The 14,410-nt window shown below is 41.5% G+C and overlaps 1 pseudogene; it reads left to right on the top strand.

Moving 5' to 3' along the window:
* The first annotated feature begins 7,976 nt into the window (after window positions 1–7,976).
* LOC118849642 lies at window positions 7,977–8,417 on the top strand (annotated as a pseudogene).
* The last annotated feature ends 5,993 nt before the right edge of the window (window positions 8,418–14,410 follow it).

Genomic DNA, 14,410 nt, shown 5'->3' with positions numbered 1-14,410 from the left:
TGTATTTAGTGACAGCTTATTATTCACTGTGACTCCTGGATGTGTGTGTGTGTGTGTGTGTGTGTGTGTGTGTGCACTTGGCCCAAGCCACAAAGCTACCAAGCTAACTCCTTGGAATGTAAAATGAAAGATTCTGGGAAGAAGCTTCATTTGAACAAGGATTAAGTCATTCGAACTACAGATCAGTAAGGTCTTTATTAATTATCTTGTAAGGTTGAGGAATGAGCTATTCCATCTACTTTAGAATTGCTGTATACGATATACCAGAGGTAGCTGGGTAGTGCAGTGGTTAGAATACTGAACCCAAAGTCAGGAAGACCTGAATTCCAATCCCAGCTCAGATACATACTAGCTTCATGATCATAGATAGGCAAGTCACAAGAAAACCCCAAATGGGGTCATGAAGAGTCAGAAACACCTAAAAATGATTGAACATAAACTGGTTGTTAATGATAATGGCTGACATGCTGAACCTCAAATACTTATTGGACTTCCTCTTCCTTCCTTTCTCTACCTTCCAAGGAGGAAGAAGAAAAGAATAGGAGAAAACTTATGATTTGAGCTGAAGAGTCAATCACTAGCTAACTAAGATTGAAACTATGTGCATACTTACATACATACATACATACATATACATACATTCATATGCTTAAACATATGTGAATCGAAAATTCAGTAGAAATAATATTAGCTGAATCCAGAAAGGACCTTAGCCTGTCCAGGTTAACTGGATTTTGGAGGGTTGAAATGGGGGGAGGGAGGCAGCAGGGAAAAAGAGGACTGTAACCAGGGCAAGGAGAAAGGCTGCAAGAAAGAGAAAAAACATATATGTATATATACATATATATCTATACATATACATACATATATATATATACATATATATCTATATCTATATATATATCTTTTATTGTACCAAAGAACTAGAAACAAGAAGATGCCTGTCAATTGTGGAATAGCTAACCAAGTTGTCATATGTTAATGAAATGGAATATTATTGTGCCATAATAACAGACAAATCTGACAGCTTATGTCTGAGGCCAGATCTGAACTCATGAGGATATGTTTTCCTGATTCTCAGCCCAGTGCTCTATCCGCTGTGCCACCTCGCTAACCCATGGCACCCTATACAATCCTTCTATTTGTTTTCTGATTCTCGCAATATTCTTATTTGTTAATGACTAGGATTCATAATGAAAAAACATTAATGAAAGGCGGTAAGGATGTACATATAAGGAGACAATTGCCAGAAACAACAGAGAACTAAAAGTAGTAGGCAGTCTCTTATAGCTGGATTTTGGGCCAATTTAAGGAACTATTAAAGTTTTCTTGTACGAGGCCCAACAATAGGAGTAAATATGAATGGCATGCTTTGGGGATTCCCATTTTCTGGTTTTGTGGGTAGGTAGGAAACCCCTGTTTACTGTAGATCTTAGCACACCTGGGTTCTGATCTTCTTACGGATTTTAAAATTGATACAAGACAATAGCACAATGAGGTAGTCAAGAAATCGATGACAGCCTTAGACTTCATTAAGACAGGCCATGGTAGATGGCGGCTGGTAAGCAGGGACTAGAGTGAGCTCCGAACCGAGCCCCTCCAAAAACCTATAAAAAATGGCTCTGAACCAATTCTAGAACGGCAGAACCCACAGAACAGCAGAGGGAAGCAGGGCTCCAGCCCAGGACAGCCTGGATGGTCTCTGGGTGAGGTCTATTCCACACGGAGCTGGGAGCTCGGAGCTGGGAGCTGGGAGCTGGGAACGGAGTGGAGCAGAGCCCAGCCTGAGTGGCGTGGAACAACCAAACTTGGAGTCGGGCGGATGGGGCCCTTAGCGCCCTGAATATGTGAGCTGCGGCAGTTACAAGACCCCCTGACCCACAAACACCAAAGACTGCGGAGAAGGTTAGTGGGAAAAGCTGCGGGAGTGGAAGGAGTTCGCAGTTCGGCTTCCAGCCCTGGGGGCAGCGGAGGTGGGGCAGCTACAGCTGTTGTTACTTCCGGCTCCAGGCCCACCTGGTGGGAGGAATTAAGTGGCGGATCAGAGCAGGGGTGCACAGCCTGCCGAAGATCTAAGCCCAGTTCGGGTTGGGGGTTCTTGGGGAAGGAGCAGTGCTGGTGTGGCAGAGCGGGCACCTCCCCCCCAAACGTGGAACATAGAACTCTGTAATCTACAAGCAGTCATACCCCACTGAAAAACTCAAGGGTCAAGTTAGTTGGCTGGGAATATGGCCAGGCAGCAAAAACGCACTGAGATTCAGTCTCAGACTTTGCATTCTTTCTTTGTTGACAAAGAAGACCAAAACGTACAGACAGAAGAAATTAATAAAGTCAGAGCCTACAACAGAAACCTCCAAGAAAAACAGGAACTGGTCCCAGGCCATGGAAGAGCTCAAAAAGGATTTGGAAAAGCAAGTTAGAGAAGTAGAGGAAAAATTGGGAAGAGAAATGAGAAGGATGTGAGAAAACCATGAAAAACAAGTCAATGACTTGCTAAAGGAGACCCAAAAAAATACTGAAAAATACACTGAAGAAAACAATACCTTAAAAAACAGACTAACTCAAATGGCAAAAGAGCTCCAAAAAGCCAATGAGGAGAAGAATGCCTTGAAAGGCAGAATTAGCCAAATGGAAAAGGAGGTCCAAAAGACCACTGAAGAAAATACTACTTTAAAAATTAGATTGGAGCAAGTGGAAGCTAGTGACTTGATGAGAAATCAGGATATTATAAAACAGAACCAAAGGAATGAAAAAATGGAAGACAATGTGAAATATCTCCTTGGAAAAACCACTGACCTGGAAAATAGATCCAGGAGAGATAATTTAAAAATTATTGGACTACCTGAAAGCCATGATCAAAAAAAGAGCCTAGATATCATCTTTCAAGACATTATCAAGGAGAACTGCCCTGATATTCTAGAGCCACAGGGCAAAATAGAAATTGAAAGAATCCATCGATCACCTCCTCAAATAGATCCCAAAAAGAAATCTCCTAGGAATATTGTCATCAAATTCCAGAGCTCCCAGATCAAGGAGAAAATACTGCAAGCAGCCAGAAAGAAACAATTTGAGTATTGTGGAAACCTAATCAGAATAATCCAAGATCTGGCAGCTTCTACATTAAGAGATCGAAGGGCTTGGAATGCGATATTCCGGAGGTCAATGGAGCTAGGATTAAAGCCTAGAATCACCTACCCAGCAAAACTGAGTATCATGTTCCAAGGCAAAATATGGATTTTCAATAAAATAGAGGACTTTCAAGCTTTCTCAGTGAAAAGACCAGAACTGAATAGAAAATTTGACTTTCAAACACAAGAATCAAGAGAAGCATGAAAAGGTAATCAAGAAACGGAAATTGCAAGGGACTTACTAAAGTTGAACTGTTTTGTTTACATTACTACATGGAAAGATGATGTGTATGATTCAGGAGACCTCAGTATTAGGGTAGCTGAAGGGAATATGCATATATATATGTATATGTTTATGTATATATAAGTGAATGTGTATGTATGTATATATCTATGTGTATATGTATGTATGTGTATGTATGTGTGTATATATATATGTGTGTGTGTGTTTTATATATATATATATATATATATATGTAAAAGAGAGAGAGCAGACACAGGGTGAGTTGAAGATGAAGGGAAGATATCTAAAAGAAATAAAATGAAATTAAGGGATGAGAGAGCAACATACTGAGAGAGGGAGATAGGGAGAGATAGAATGGGGTGGATTATCTCGCATAAAGGTGGCAAGAGGAAGCAGTTCTGTGGGAGGAGGGGAGAGGGCAGGTGAGGGGGGGAATGAGTGAACCTTGCTCTCATCAGATTTGGCCTGAGGGGGAATACCATACATACTCAGTTGGGTATATTACCCCACAGGAAAGAAGAGGGAGGAAGATAAAAAAAATAAAAGGGGGGGGGATGATGGAGGGGAGGACAGATGGGGGTGGAGGTAATCAAAACAAACACTATGGAAAGGGGACAGGGTCAAGGGAGAAAATTCAATAAAGCGGGATGGGTTGGGAAGGAGCAAAATGTAGTTAGCCTTTCACAACATGAGTATTGTGGAAGGGTTATACATAATAATACATGTGTGGCCTAGGTTGAATTGCTTGACTTCTTAGGGAGGGTGGGTGGGAAGGGAAGAGGGGAGAGAATTTGGAACTCAAAGTTTTAAAATCAGATATTCAAAAAAAAAGTTTTTGTATGCAACTAAAAAATAAGATACACAGGAAATGGGGCGTAGAAATTTATCTTGCCCTACAAGAAAGGAAGGGAAAAGGGGATGAGAGGGGAGGGGGGTGATAGAGGGGAGGGCTGACTGGGGAACAGGGCAACCAGAATATAAGCCATCTTGGAGTGGGGGGGAGGGTAGAAATGGGGAGAAAATTTGTAATTCAAACTCTTGTGAAAATCAATGCTGAAAATCAAATATGTTAAATAAATAAATTTAAATTAAAAAAAAAAGACAGGCCATGGTGTCCAGGACCATGGAGATAATAGTCTCACTGTGCTCTGCCCTTTAATGTTGTGCCACAAGGAAGACCACAGATAAACAAGATAATATCCAGAGGACAAGAATGATAGGGGACCTGGAAATCATGACATGTAAAGATAAATGGAAGGAATTGGGGACATTCAGGCTGGAGGATAGAAGCCTGATAACAAGAAGACAAGATGACTGTCTTCAAATATTTCAAGAACTATGGTATGGTATGGAAAAGGGCTTAAGAATTGCTTTGCTGGCCCCAGAAGACAACACATAGAATAACCCATGGAAGTTGCTGAGGAATATTACTGCTTAGTAGAGGAAAATTTTCCAAGTACTAGGACTTTGTTGTTGTTGTTCAGTTGTTTCAGTTGTATTGACTCCTCCGGACTCCATTTGGAATTTTCTTTGCAGAGATACTGGAATTTCCTTCTCCAGCTCATTTTACAGATGAGGAAACTGAGACAAACAGGGATAAGTGACTTACCCAGGGTCACACAGCTAGTAAGTGTCTGAGGCTGGACTTGAACTCAGGTCTTCCTGACTCTAGGACTCTCACTCTAGCCTTTGTGCCACCTAGCTGATCCTGTAGTTGCTGATACTGCAGCAGAGTGGATTTTCTCAGTCAGGTAGTAGCTTCCTATGTCCCTAGAGATCTTGAAACAGAGGCTGATCAACCCCGTGTTGAGGACAAGATTAGGGATGAATTTTTCAGTCAGATATGGGTTGGCCTAATTGGCCTCTGAGGTCCCTTAGACCTCTGAGTTTCAGGGATTCTGCGAAGTTCAATGAGATTTCCAAAAGTGAAATGGGCTGCCTTGAGAGGTGTTCTGTTCCCTTTCCCTCCTTGGAGGTTGTCAGGCAGAGAATGAATGATCACTTGTCAAGTATTAATATATTTTATATCATATAAGTCTTAATTAACTAATAATTATATATGTTCCGATTCCCTTCATATACAAGTTGGAATACAAGCCCACTGAGGAGGTGTGTCACAGCTCTGACTTCTAGGATTTGGTGTTTCTTGGATTCCAGCTTTCAAATCATTTCTTTCAACAGGCGTTTCATCCATCCATCTGATGACAAACTATGTAAGTTACTTTGACCGTTATAAGTAAATGACTGGAGAAGAGGCTTTAAAGATGGATTTTTTTTAAAAAATTCCTATTCCTGGCAAGGAAGAGTGGTTCAAGAAAGCTACTATGTTTAGATTCTATTTTGTCCGTAAGATAAGTGGAAGGAAATCTGTGGTGTTGTTCGCATAGGAAGAGGAAGCATCTGGATTGGATTTCAGTCCTGATCCTGCCCCTTATTGTTTAACCTTGACCTCTCTGTCCCTCAGTTTCCCCATCTATAAAATAAAGGAGTTGACCTAGATGATCTCTAAAATCCCTCCCAGGATTGACTGTTGATGCTTCCATGATTCTGCAGCCCTTAAACAGAAAACCTTTCCATATTTTGCTGGTTTCCCTTCTGACCAGCTGTGAACGTTTGGGAGATTGAAGGCTAAGGAAATCTCTCACTTCTGTTCTTAGTCATTTAACCTCTGTTTGCCTCAGTTTCCTCCATTGTGAAATAGGGATAATAGTCGCACAGGATCAAATGAGATGTTTGCTCCCCCCTCCATTCACAGGATCCTTCACCCCCTTTCATTACCTTTTACCTGGACTGTTATGACAGCCTTCTCAATAGATCCCCTGTCTCCAGTCTCTTTCCTTCTAATCCACCCTCTAAAGAGTTGCCAAAATTTCCTAAAGCGCAGATCTTACCAGGTCACACATGTATTCAAAAATCTTAACTGTTTGCCTTTAAGATTCGAACTCTTAACTTTGGCATTTAAAGACCTTCCCAATCTCTCCAGCCTGCCTTTACGGATTTCTGCGGGACTTCCCTTCACACACTCTCTGTTCTAACCAAAGCATCTTACTAGCTGTTTCCTTAACCTGATGCTCTATCTTCCATCTCTATGCCTGCATAGGAGCAGTCCTTTTCTCTACTGCCTAGACTCCCTAGCTTCCATTGGGGAGCCTCTCCTAATCACCCCAGTTATTAAAATGTTCTCTCATAATTCAAATTATCCTGCATTTATTTATCTATTTACATATTACATCACAGTAGCATGTAAGCTCCTTGAGGGAAGGAACTATTATTTGTTTTGTCTCTGTATTCCCACTGCTAACACAATACCTTGTGCAATTTTTTTGTTTTGTTTTGTTTGTTTTGGGACGGGGGGAGGGGGAGCATTTCCAGACCTAAAACATCATTGATACGGGGGACTCCCAGTGTGGGGAACTTCCCTCAGTGCAGATTGGCAACTCCTAAAAATTTAGGGACTTGGAGAGTTGCCTAGGGCAATGTAAGTTTAGATGATTTCTCTGTGGTCACAAAGCCACTGTGTGTTAGGAAGAAGCAGAACTTAAGCCCAAATCTTCCTGTCTCCAAGACTGGCCTGGTAGGAATAGATACACTTGATTGGGTTGGATGCATTCCATGACAAACCAGACAGAAGCCAATGAAATCAAGCAATGAAACCATTGAACTCATGATTCTGGTCATCTCAGCTTCATTCATTCACCAAATATTTGCCAATCCCACAGTGCATGGAGGCAACACAAGGCACTGGGGTGAGGATGGAAGTCAGGGCAAGGAAGCGGCATTGAATAAGGCACGTGCTTCAGGCTCTTTATTATTTTTTTTAATTCTATGCATAAGGTAAGACTCTAAGCAAGGGAGGGGAAAACATATGGGAAAATGAATGGGATATTTTAAAAAGATATCAACAATTGAAAAAGAAAATATAGCCCCAATCAATTCCAACATGAGCCTGCATTTTCTAGCTTCATTCCCTTTTTGCTACCTAATCAATTTTCAGATCACAAGTCCTGAAATCCTTCCCAATTTGAGCGTAGAAGGATTATTTCTTGCATTAATAGAGCTAAAATTGATCATTAAAAAACAAGAGCTTCTCTATCAATTGGGGAATGGCTAAATAAATTGTGGTACATGAACATAATGGAATATCACCGCACTGTAAGAAACAAGGAGCATAAAGTATGGATAGACTTTCAGGAACTGATGCAAAATGAGGTAAATAGAACAAAGAGATGATATACACGACTAAAAGAATGTAAATATACAGAACAACACATGTACAGAACAAACAATGGAAACGGAATGTTGCAAAATTATCAGAACCACTCTTGGCCCCAAAGAAGAGCTACAGGAAATTGCTTCATGCCCCTCCCCAACCTTTTCGTTTACAGGGAGGGGAGGACAGACAGGGAAATGCTGCATGAAGGACCAGGCTCCTTTGATGTGTTGGTTAGTTTTGCTGAGCTGATTTTTTTCCTCTTTTTTTATCCTTTGCTACAAAGCTTGGCTTTCTGGGTAGAGGGTTGGGGGAAGAGTTATGCGAGGAAATAGAGGTTAAGAAAAAATATAAGTTATCCCCTTTCCCTTGGCTAGCGCCATAGATCTGAAGGATGCCTGGAGTGAAGGACATAAAACAGCAAGAGTTTATTGGAGCCCTCACTGCCTTCCTCAAAAAGTCAGGGAAGCAGAAAATTCCTGAAGGGGTAGACCTGATAAAATTGGCTTTGTAAACATAAGGAGTTGGCATCCTATGTTGAGAACTGGTTCTACATACAAGCTTCTTCTATAGCCTGCCATCTGTACTTCCCAGGCGGTGCAGGTGGGAGATCCATGAACAAGACCTATGGTGGGTACCAGAAAAATGGAGTCATGCCCAGTCACTTTAGCAGAGGCTTTAAAGAACATTGCCCAAATGATCCTTCCTGCAAACCCTGGAGGGGCTCAAGATGGTGGAGAAGTACCAGAATAGGGGCTGAAAGCTGAAACTTCAAGCCCAGAGAGACCAGGATAGAATTGCTGGACAAGGGGGAGTGGTCAGCAAGAGACATTAAAACAAATCATGTCATCACCTCCCACTATACTTCAAGTGACTCCACTTACTGGGTCACAGAAAATATCATCCTCTCCTCAGTTTAGCTCAGACTCAGCTAAAATCCCATCTTCCATAAGAAGCCTTTCCTTAATATTAGTGATTCCTCTCTGAGATTTTCTCTAGTTTATCATGTATATATCTTGTTTGTACAAAATTGTTTGCATGTTGTCCCCACCATTAGACTGTGAGCTCTTTGAGGGCAAAGGCTGTTTTTGCCTTTCTTTGTAACCCCAGTGCTTAACAGATTGCCTAGTATGTGCACAGTGGGGCTTAATAAATGTTTGCTGACTTGACTTGACTCGATCTCTAAGCCTCCAATAGTGCTGCCTCCCTCAGATTCTTGGTCCAAGAGATGAGTCCTGATGAGGGTCTTCTTTTGGGAACTGAGCTAGGGAAGATCTAGGATTCTCCCTTCAAATGTTTTCCTTCCTTTTTACCCCAATGCATTTTACCTCTGGTATAACCCGAGAATTTTTTACCTGCCTATCCAGAAAACTAGTTCACTCTCTATATAACAAACCCCAGAGATGGAAAAAAGATCAAGAGCATGGCAGGAAAGTCTTAGGAGTCCATTGGAATCCAGACTGAAAGAGAAGCTTGTTTTACAAGGCAAATCTCCTGATCCCCATTTATTTTGCATCTTCTTATCTCTTAACTTTTCATAGGTCTGGCTGAATTTCTAACTTTTACTCCTACCACTTAAACTGCACCTTGTCCCCATCCCTTTAATGAATGAGTCTTTCCAGACATCTCTTCTCACCAGCTGAATCTGTAACCCGACAGTGCCACCTAGTGATTAGAGCAGTCTCTTGCATGGAACCAACATCTGGATTCTAGCTATGAAGTCTATCTGGTTTTAGTAAAGAAAAGGAGTGCCTCATAATTAATGGAGATATCATGAACATCACCTATTGACATATCACCCAAGAAGGAAGTTGGGGAGAGGGAGACTGGGGAGATAATATTTGAAGGGGCTAGAGAGATGATACCAAATTGGAGAGTTATGCAGAAGCAGGACAAGATAGATTAACACAGTGGAAAAAAAGCAAGAGACTCAGAGTGGAGTATTCTAGGCTCTTACCACTTACTAGTTATGTGACTTTGAGCAACATAGAGATTGTTTGCTTTGATTTTAGCAAAGTGTTTGCCAGAGGCCCTCATGCTATTCTTCTAGATAAGCTGGTGATATGGTGACTAGGTAACAGAATGGTAATGTGGTTGAGAAGTGAAGCCTTAATGTTAGTTTGTAAGGAGATCTCTAGTGGAGTGACCCAGAAAATCTGTGCCTGGTTTTATGTTGTTTCAGATTTTTATCGATGCCTTCCACAAAATCAGAGATGGGATGTTTATCAAATTTGCTAATAACATGAAGCTAGGAGTGATGATGTGTTGGTTGGAGTCACAATCCAGAATGATCCCAACAGATCAGTGCATTGAACCAAATCTATTAAGATGAAACTTCATAGAGATAATTAAAGTATTACACTTGAGTTAAAATCAACTTTACAAGTTCAATGTGGGAGAAATATGGTTAAAGGGCAGTTTATTTTCAAAAATATTTAATAGACCATAAGATCAACTATAGTCAACAATGGATTTATGATAGTTAAGAAAGCTAATCTTAGGTTACATTAGTCAGTAAGTCAACAAGCATTTTTTATCATTTTATTTAATATTTTAGTTTTCAACATTGATTTCCACAAGATTTTGAGTTACAAATTTTCTCCCCATTTCTACCCTCCCCCTCCCATTGCAAGATGGCATATATTCTGATTGCCTTGTTCCCCAGTCAGCCTTCCCTTCTGTCACCCCACTCCCCGCCCCCATCCTCTTTCCCCTTACTTTCTTGTAGGGCAGGATAGATTTCTATGCCCCATTCCCTATATATCTTGTTTGCCAGCTGCATGCAAAAAATAACTTTTTTTGAGCATCTGCTTTTAAAACTTTGAGTTCCAAACTCTCTCCCCTCTTCCCTTCCCACCCACCCTCCCTAGAAAGGCAAGCAATTCAACAAAGATCACACATGTATCATTATGTAAAACACTTCCACAATGCTCATGTTGTGAAAAGCTAACTATATTTCCTTCCATCCTATCCTATCCCCTTTATTCAATTTTCTCCCTTGACCCTGTCTCTTTTCAAAAGTGTTTGCTTTTGATTACCTCCTTCCCCTATTTGCCCTCCCTTCTATCATCTCCCTGTTTTTATCCCCTTCCCTTACTTTCCTGTGGAGTAGGATACCCAGTTGAATGTGTATGTTATTCCCTCCTCAAGTTGAATCCAATTAGAGTAAAATTCACTCATTCCCCTCACCTGCCCCATCTTCCCTTCCAACAGAACTGCTTTTTCTTGCCACATTTATGTGAGATAATTTACCCTATTCTATCTCTCCCTTTCTCCCTCTCTCAATATATTTCTTTCTCACCCCATAAATTTATTTTTTTCTAGATATCATCCCTGCATATTCAACTCACCCTGTGCCCTCTGACTATATATATGTATATTCCCTTCAACTACCCTAATACTGAGAAAGGTCTCATGAATTACATATATCATCTTTCCATGTAGGAATGTAAATAGATTAGATATCATGCAACTCACCCTGTGCCCTGTCGATATATATATGTATGTATGTATGTATGTATGTATGTATGTATGTATATTCCCTTCAGCTACCCTAATACTGAAGTCTCATGAATCACACACATCATCTTTCCATGTAGGAATGTAAACAAAACAGTTCAACTTTAGTAAGTCCCTTGTGATTTCTTTCTTGTTTACCTTTTCATGCTTCTCTTGATTCTTGTGTTGGAAAGTCAAATTTTCTATTCAGCTCTGGTCTTTTCACTGAGAAAGCTTGAAAGTCCTCTATTTTATTGAAAATCCATATTTTGCCTTAGAGCATAATACTCAGTTTTGCTGGGTAGGTGATTCTAGGCTTTAATCCTAGCTCCATTGACCTCCGGAATATCGCATTCCAAGCCCTTCGATCTCTTAATGTAGAAGCTGCCAGATCTTGGGTTATTCTGATTAGGTTTCCACAATACTCAAATTGTTTCTTTCTGGCTGCTTGCAATATTTTCTCCTTGATCTGGGACCTCTGGAATTTGGTGATAATATTCCTAGGAGATTTCTTTTTGGGATCTATTTGAGGAGGCAATCGGTGGATTCTTTCAATTTCTATTTTACCCTCTGGCTCTAGAATATAAGGGCAGTTCTCCTTGATAATTTCTTGAAAGATGATATCTAGGTTCTTTTTTTGATCATGGTTTTCAGGTAGTCCAATAGTTTTTAAATTATCTCTCCTGGATCTATTTTCCAGGTCAGTGGTTTTTCCAAGGAGATATTTCACATTGTCTTCCATTTTTTCATTCCTTTGGTTCTGTTTTATAATATCCTGATTTCTCATCAAGTCACTAGCTTCCACTTGCTCCAATCTAATTTTTAAAGTAGTATTTTCTTCAGTGGTCTTTTGGACCTCCTTTTCCATTTGGCTAATTCTGCCTTTCAAGGCATTCTTCTCCTCATTGGCTTTTTGGAGCTCTTTTGCCATTTGAGTTAGTCTGTTTTTTAAGGTATTGTTTTCTTCAGTGTATTTTTCAGTATTTTTTTGGGTCTCCTTTAGCAAGTCATTGACTTGTTTTTCATGGTTTTCTCGCATCCTTCTCATTTCTCTTCCCAATTTTTCCTCTACTTCTCTAACTTGCTTTTCCAAATCCTTTTTGAGCTCTTCCATGGCCTGGGACCAGTTCCTGTTTTTCTTGGAGGTTTCTGTTGTAGGCTCTTTGACTTTATTAATTTCTTCTCTCTGTATGTTTTGGTCTTCTTTGTCAACAAAGAAAGAATGCAAAGTCTGAGACTGAATCTCAGTGCGTTTTTGCTGCCTGGCCATATTCCCAGCCAACTAACTTGACCCTTGAGTTTTTCAGTGGGGTATGACTGCTTGTAGATTACAGAGTTCTATGTTCCACGTTTGGGGGGGAGGTGCCCGCTCTGCCACACCAGCACTGCTCCTTCCCCAAGAACCCCCAACCCGAACTGGGCTTAGATCTTCGGCAGGCTGTGCACCCCTGCTCTGATCCGCCACTTAATTCCTCCCACCAGGTGGGCCTGGAGCAGGAAGTAACAACAGCTGTAGCTGCCCCACCTCCGCTGCCCCCGGGGCTGGAAGCCGAACCGCGAACTCCTTTCACTCCCGCAGCTTTTCCCACTAACCTTCTCTGCAGTCTTTGGTGTTTGTGGGTTGAGAAGTCTTGTAACTGCCGCAGCTCACTGATTCAGGGCGCTAGGGCCCCCTCCGCCCGGCTTCTGGTCTGGATGGTCCAAGCTGCTCAGGCTGGGCTCTGCTCCACTCCGTTCCCAGCTCCCAGCTCCCAGCTCCATGTGGGATAGACCTCACCCAGAGACCATCCAGGCTGTCCTGGGCTGGAGCCCTGCTTCCCTCTGCTGTTTTGTGGGTTCTGCCGTTCTAGAATTCGTTCAGAGCCATTTTTTATAAGTTTTTGGAGGGTCTCGGTACAGAGCTCACACTATTCCCTGCTTACCAACCGCCATCTTGGCTCTGCCCCCCTTTGGGATCTTTTTGAGGAGGCAATTGGTGGATTCTTTTAATTTCTATTTTACCCTCTGGCTCTAGAATATCAGGGCAGTTCTCCTTGATAATTTCTTGAAAGATGATATCTAGGCTTTTTTTTTTGATCATGGCTTTCAGGTAGTCCAATAATTTTTAAATTATCTCTCATGGATCTATTCTCCAGGTCAGTGGTTTTTCCAAGGAGATATTTCACATTGTCTTCCATTTTTTCCTTCCTTTGGTTCTGTTTTATAATATGTTGATTTCTCATAAAGTCACTAGCTTCCACTTACTCCAATCTCATTTTTAAGGTAGTATTTTCTTTAGTGGTCTTTTGGACTTCCTTTTCCATTTTGCTAATTCTGCCTTTCAAGGCATTGTTCTCCTCATTGGCTTTTTTGGAGCTCTTTTTCCATTTGAGTTAGTCTATTTTTAAGGTGTTATTTTCTTCAGTATTTTTTTGGGTCTCATTTAGCAAGTCATTGACTTGTTTTTCATGGTTTTCTTGCATCATTCTCATTTCTCTTCCCAGTTTTTCCTCTACTTCTCTAACTTGCTTTTCCAAATCCCTTTTGAGCTCTTCCATGGCCTGAGACCAGTTCATGTTTTTCTCGGAGGCTTTTGATGTAGGCTCTTTGACTTTGTTGACTTCTTCTGGCTGCATATTTTGGTCTTCTTTGTCACCAAAGAAAGATTCCAAAGTCTGAGTCTGAATCTGAGTCCATTTTCACTGCCTGGCCATGTTCACAGCCAACTACTTGATCCTTGAGTTTTTAGTGGGGGTATGACTGCTTGTAGAGTAGAGAGTATTTTGTTCCAAGCTTGAGGGGGTGCACTGTTGTTTTTGGAGCTATTTCTCACAGCAAGCTCTGCCACACCAGTGCTCCTCCTCCCCCAAGATCTGCCAACCTGGACGTGACTCAGATCTTAAGCGGGCTCTGCACTCCTGCTCTGATCTGCCACGTAATTCCTCCCAGCAGGTGGGCCTGGGGCCAGAAGCAACTGCAGCTGTAGTTCTGTAGCTGCACCACCTCCACTGCCCCAGGTGTGGTGGCCAAACTGTGAACTCCTTTCACCCTGTCCCCAGCAGCTTTTCCCACTAACCTTCTCTGTTGTCTTTGGTGTTTGTGGGTTGAGAAGTCTGGCAACTGCCACAGCTCACTAGCCCACACTGGGCTCTGCTCCACTCTGCTCCCAGCTCCATGAGCCATATACCTTACCCTGCTTCCCTGCTGCTATTTCGTGGGTTCTGCAGTTCTAGAATTTGTTCAGAAACATTTTTATAGGTGTTTGGAGGGACCTAGTGGGGGAGCTCACGCAAGTCCCTGCTTTCCAGCCCCATTTATGTAAATTTCTATGCTTGTAGGCAGGCCACATGC

This window comes from Trichosurus vulpecula, chromosome 5 (assembly GCF_011100635.1).
Source record: "Trichosurus vulpecula isolate mTriVul1 chromosome 5, mTriVul1.pri, whole genome shotgun sequence".
NCBI classification, from domain to species: Eukaryota; Metazoa; Chordata; class Mammalia; order Diprotodontia; family Phalangeridae; genus Trichosurus; species Trichosurus vulpecula.
Note: the sequence above shows the minus strand (reverse complement) of the source record. Positions and strands in the feature narration are given on the sequence as shown.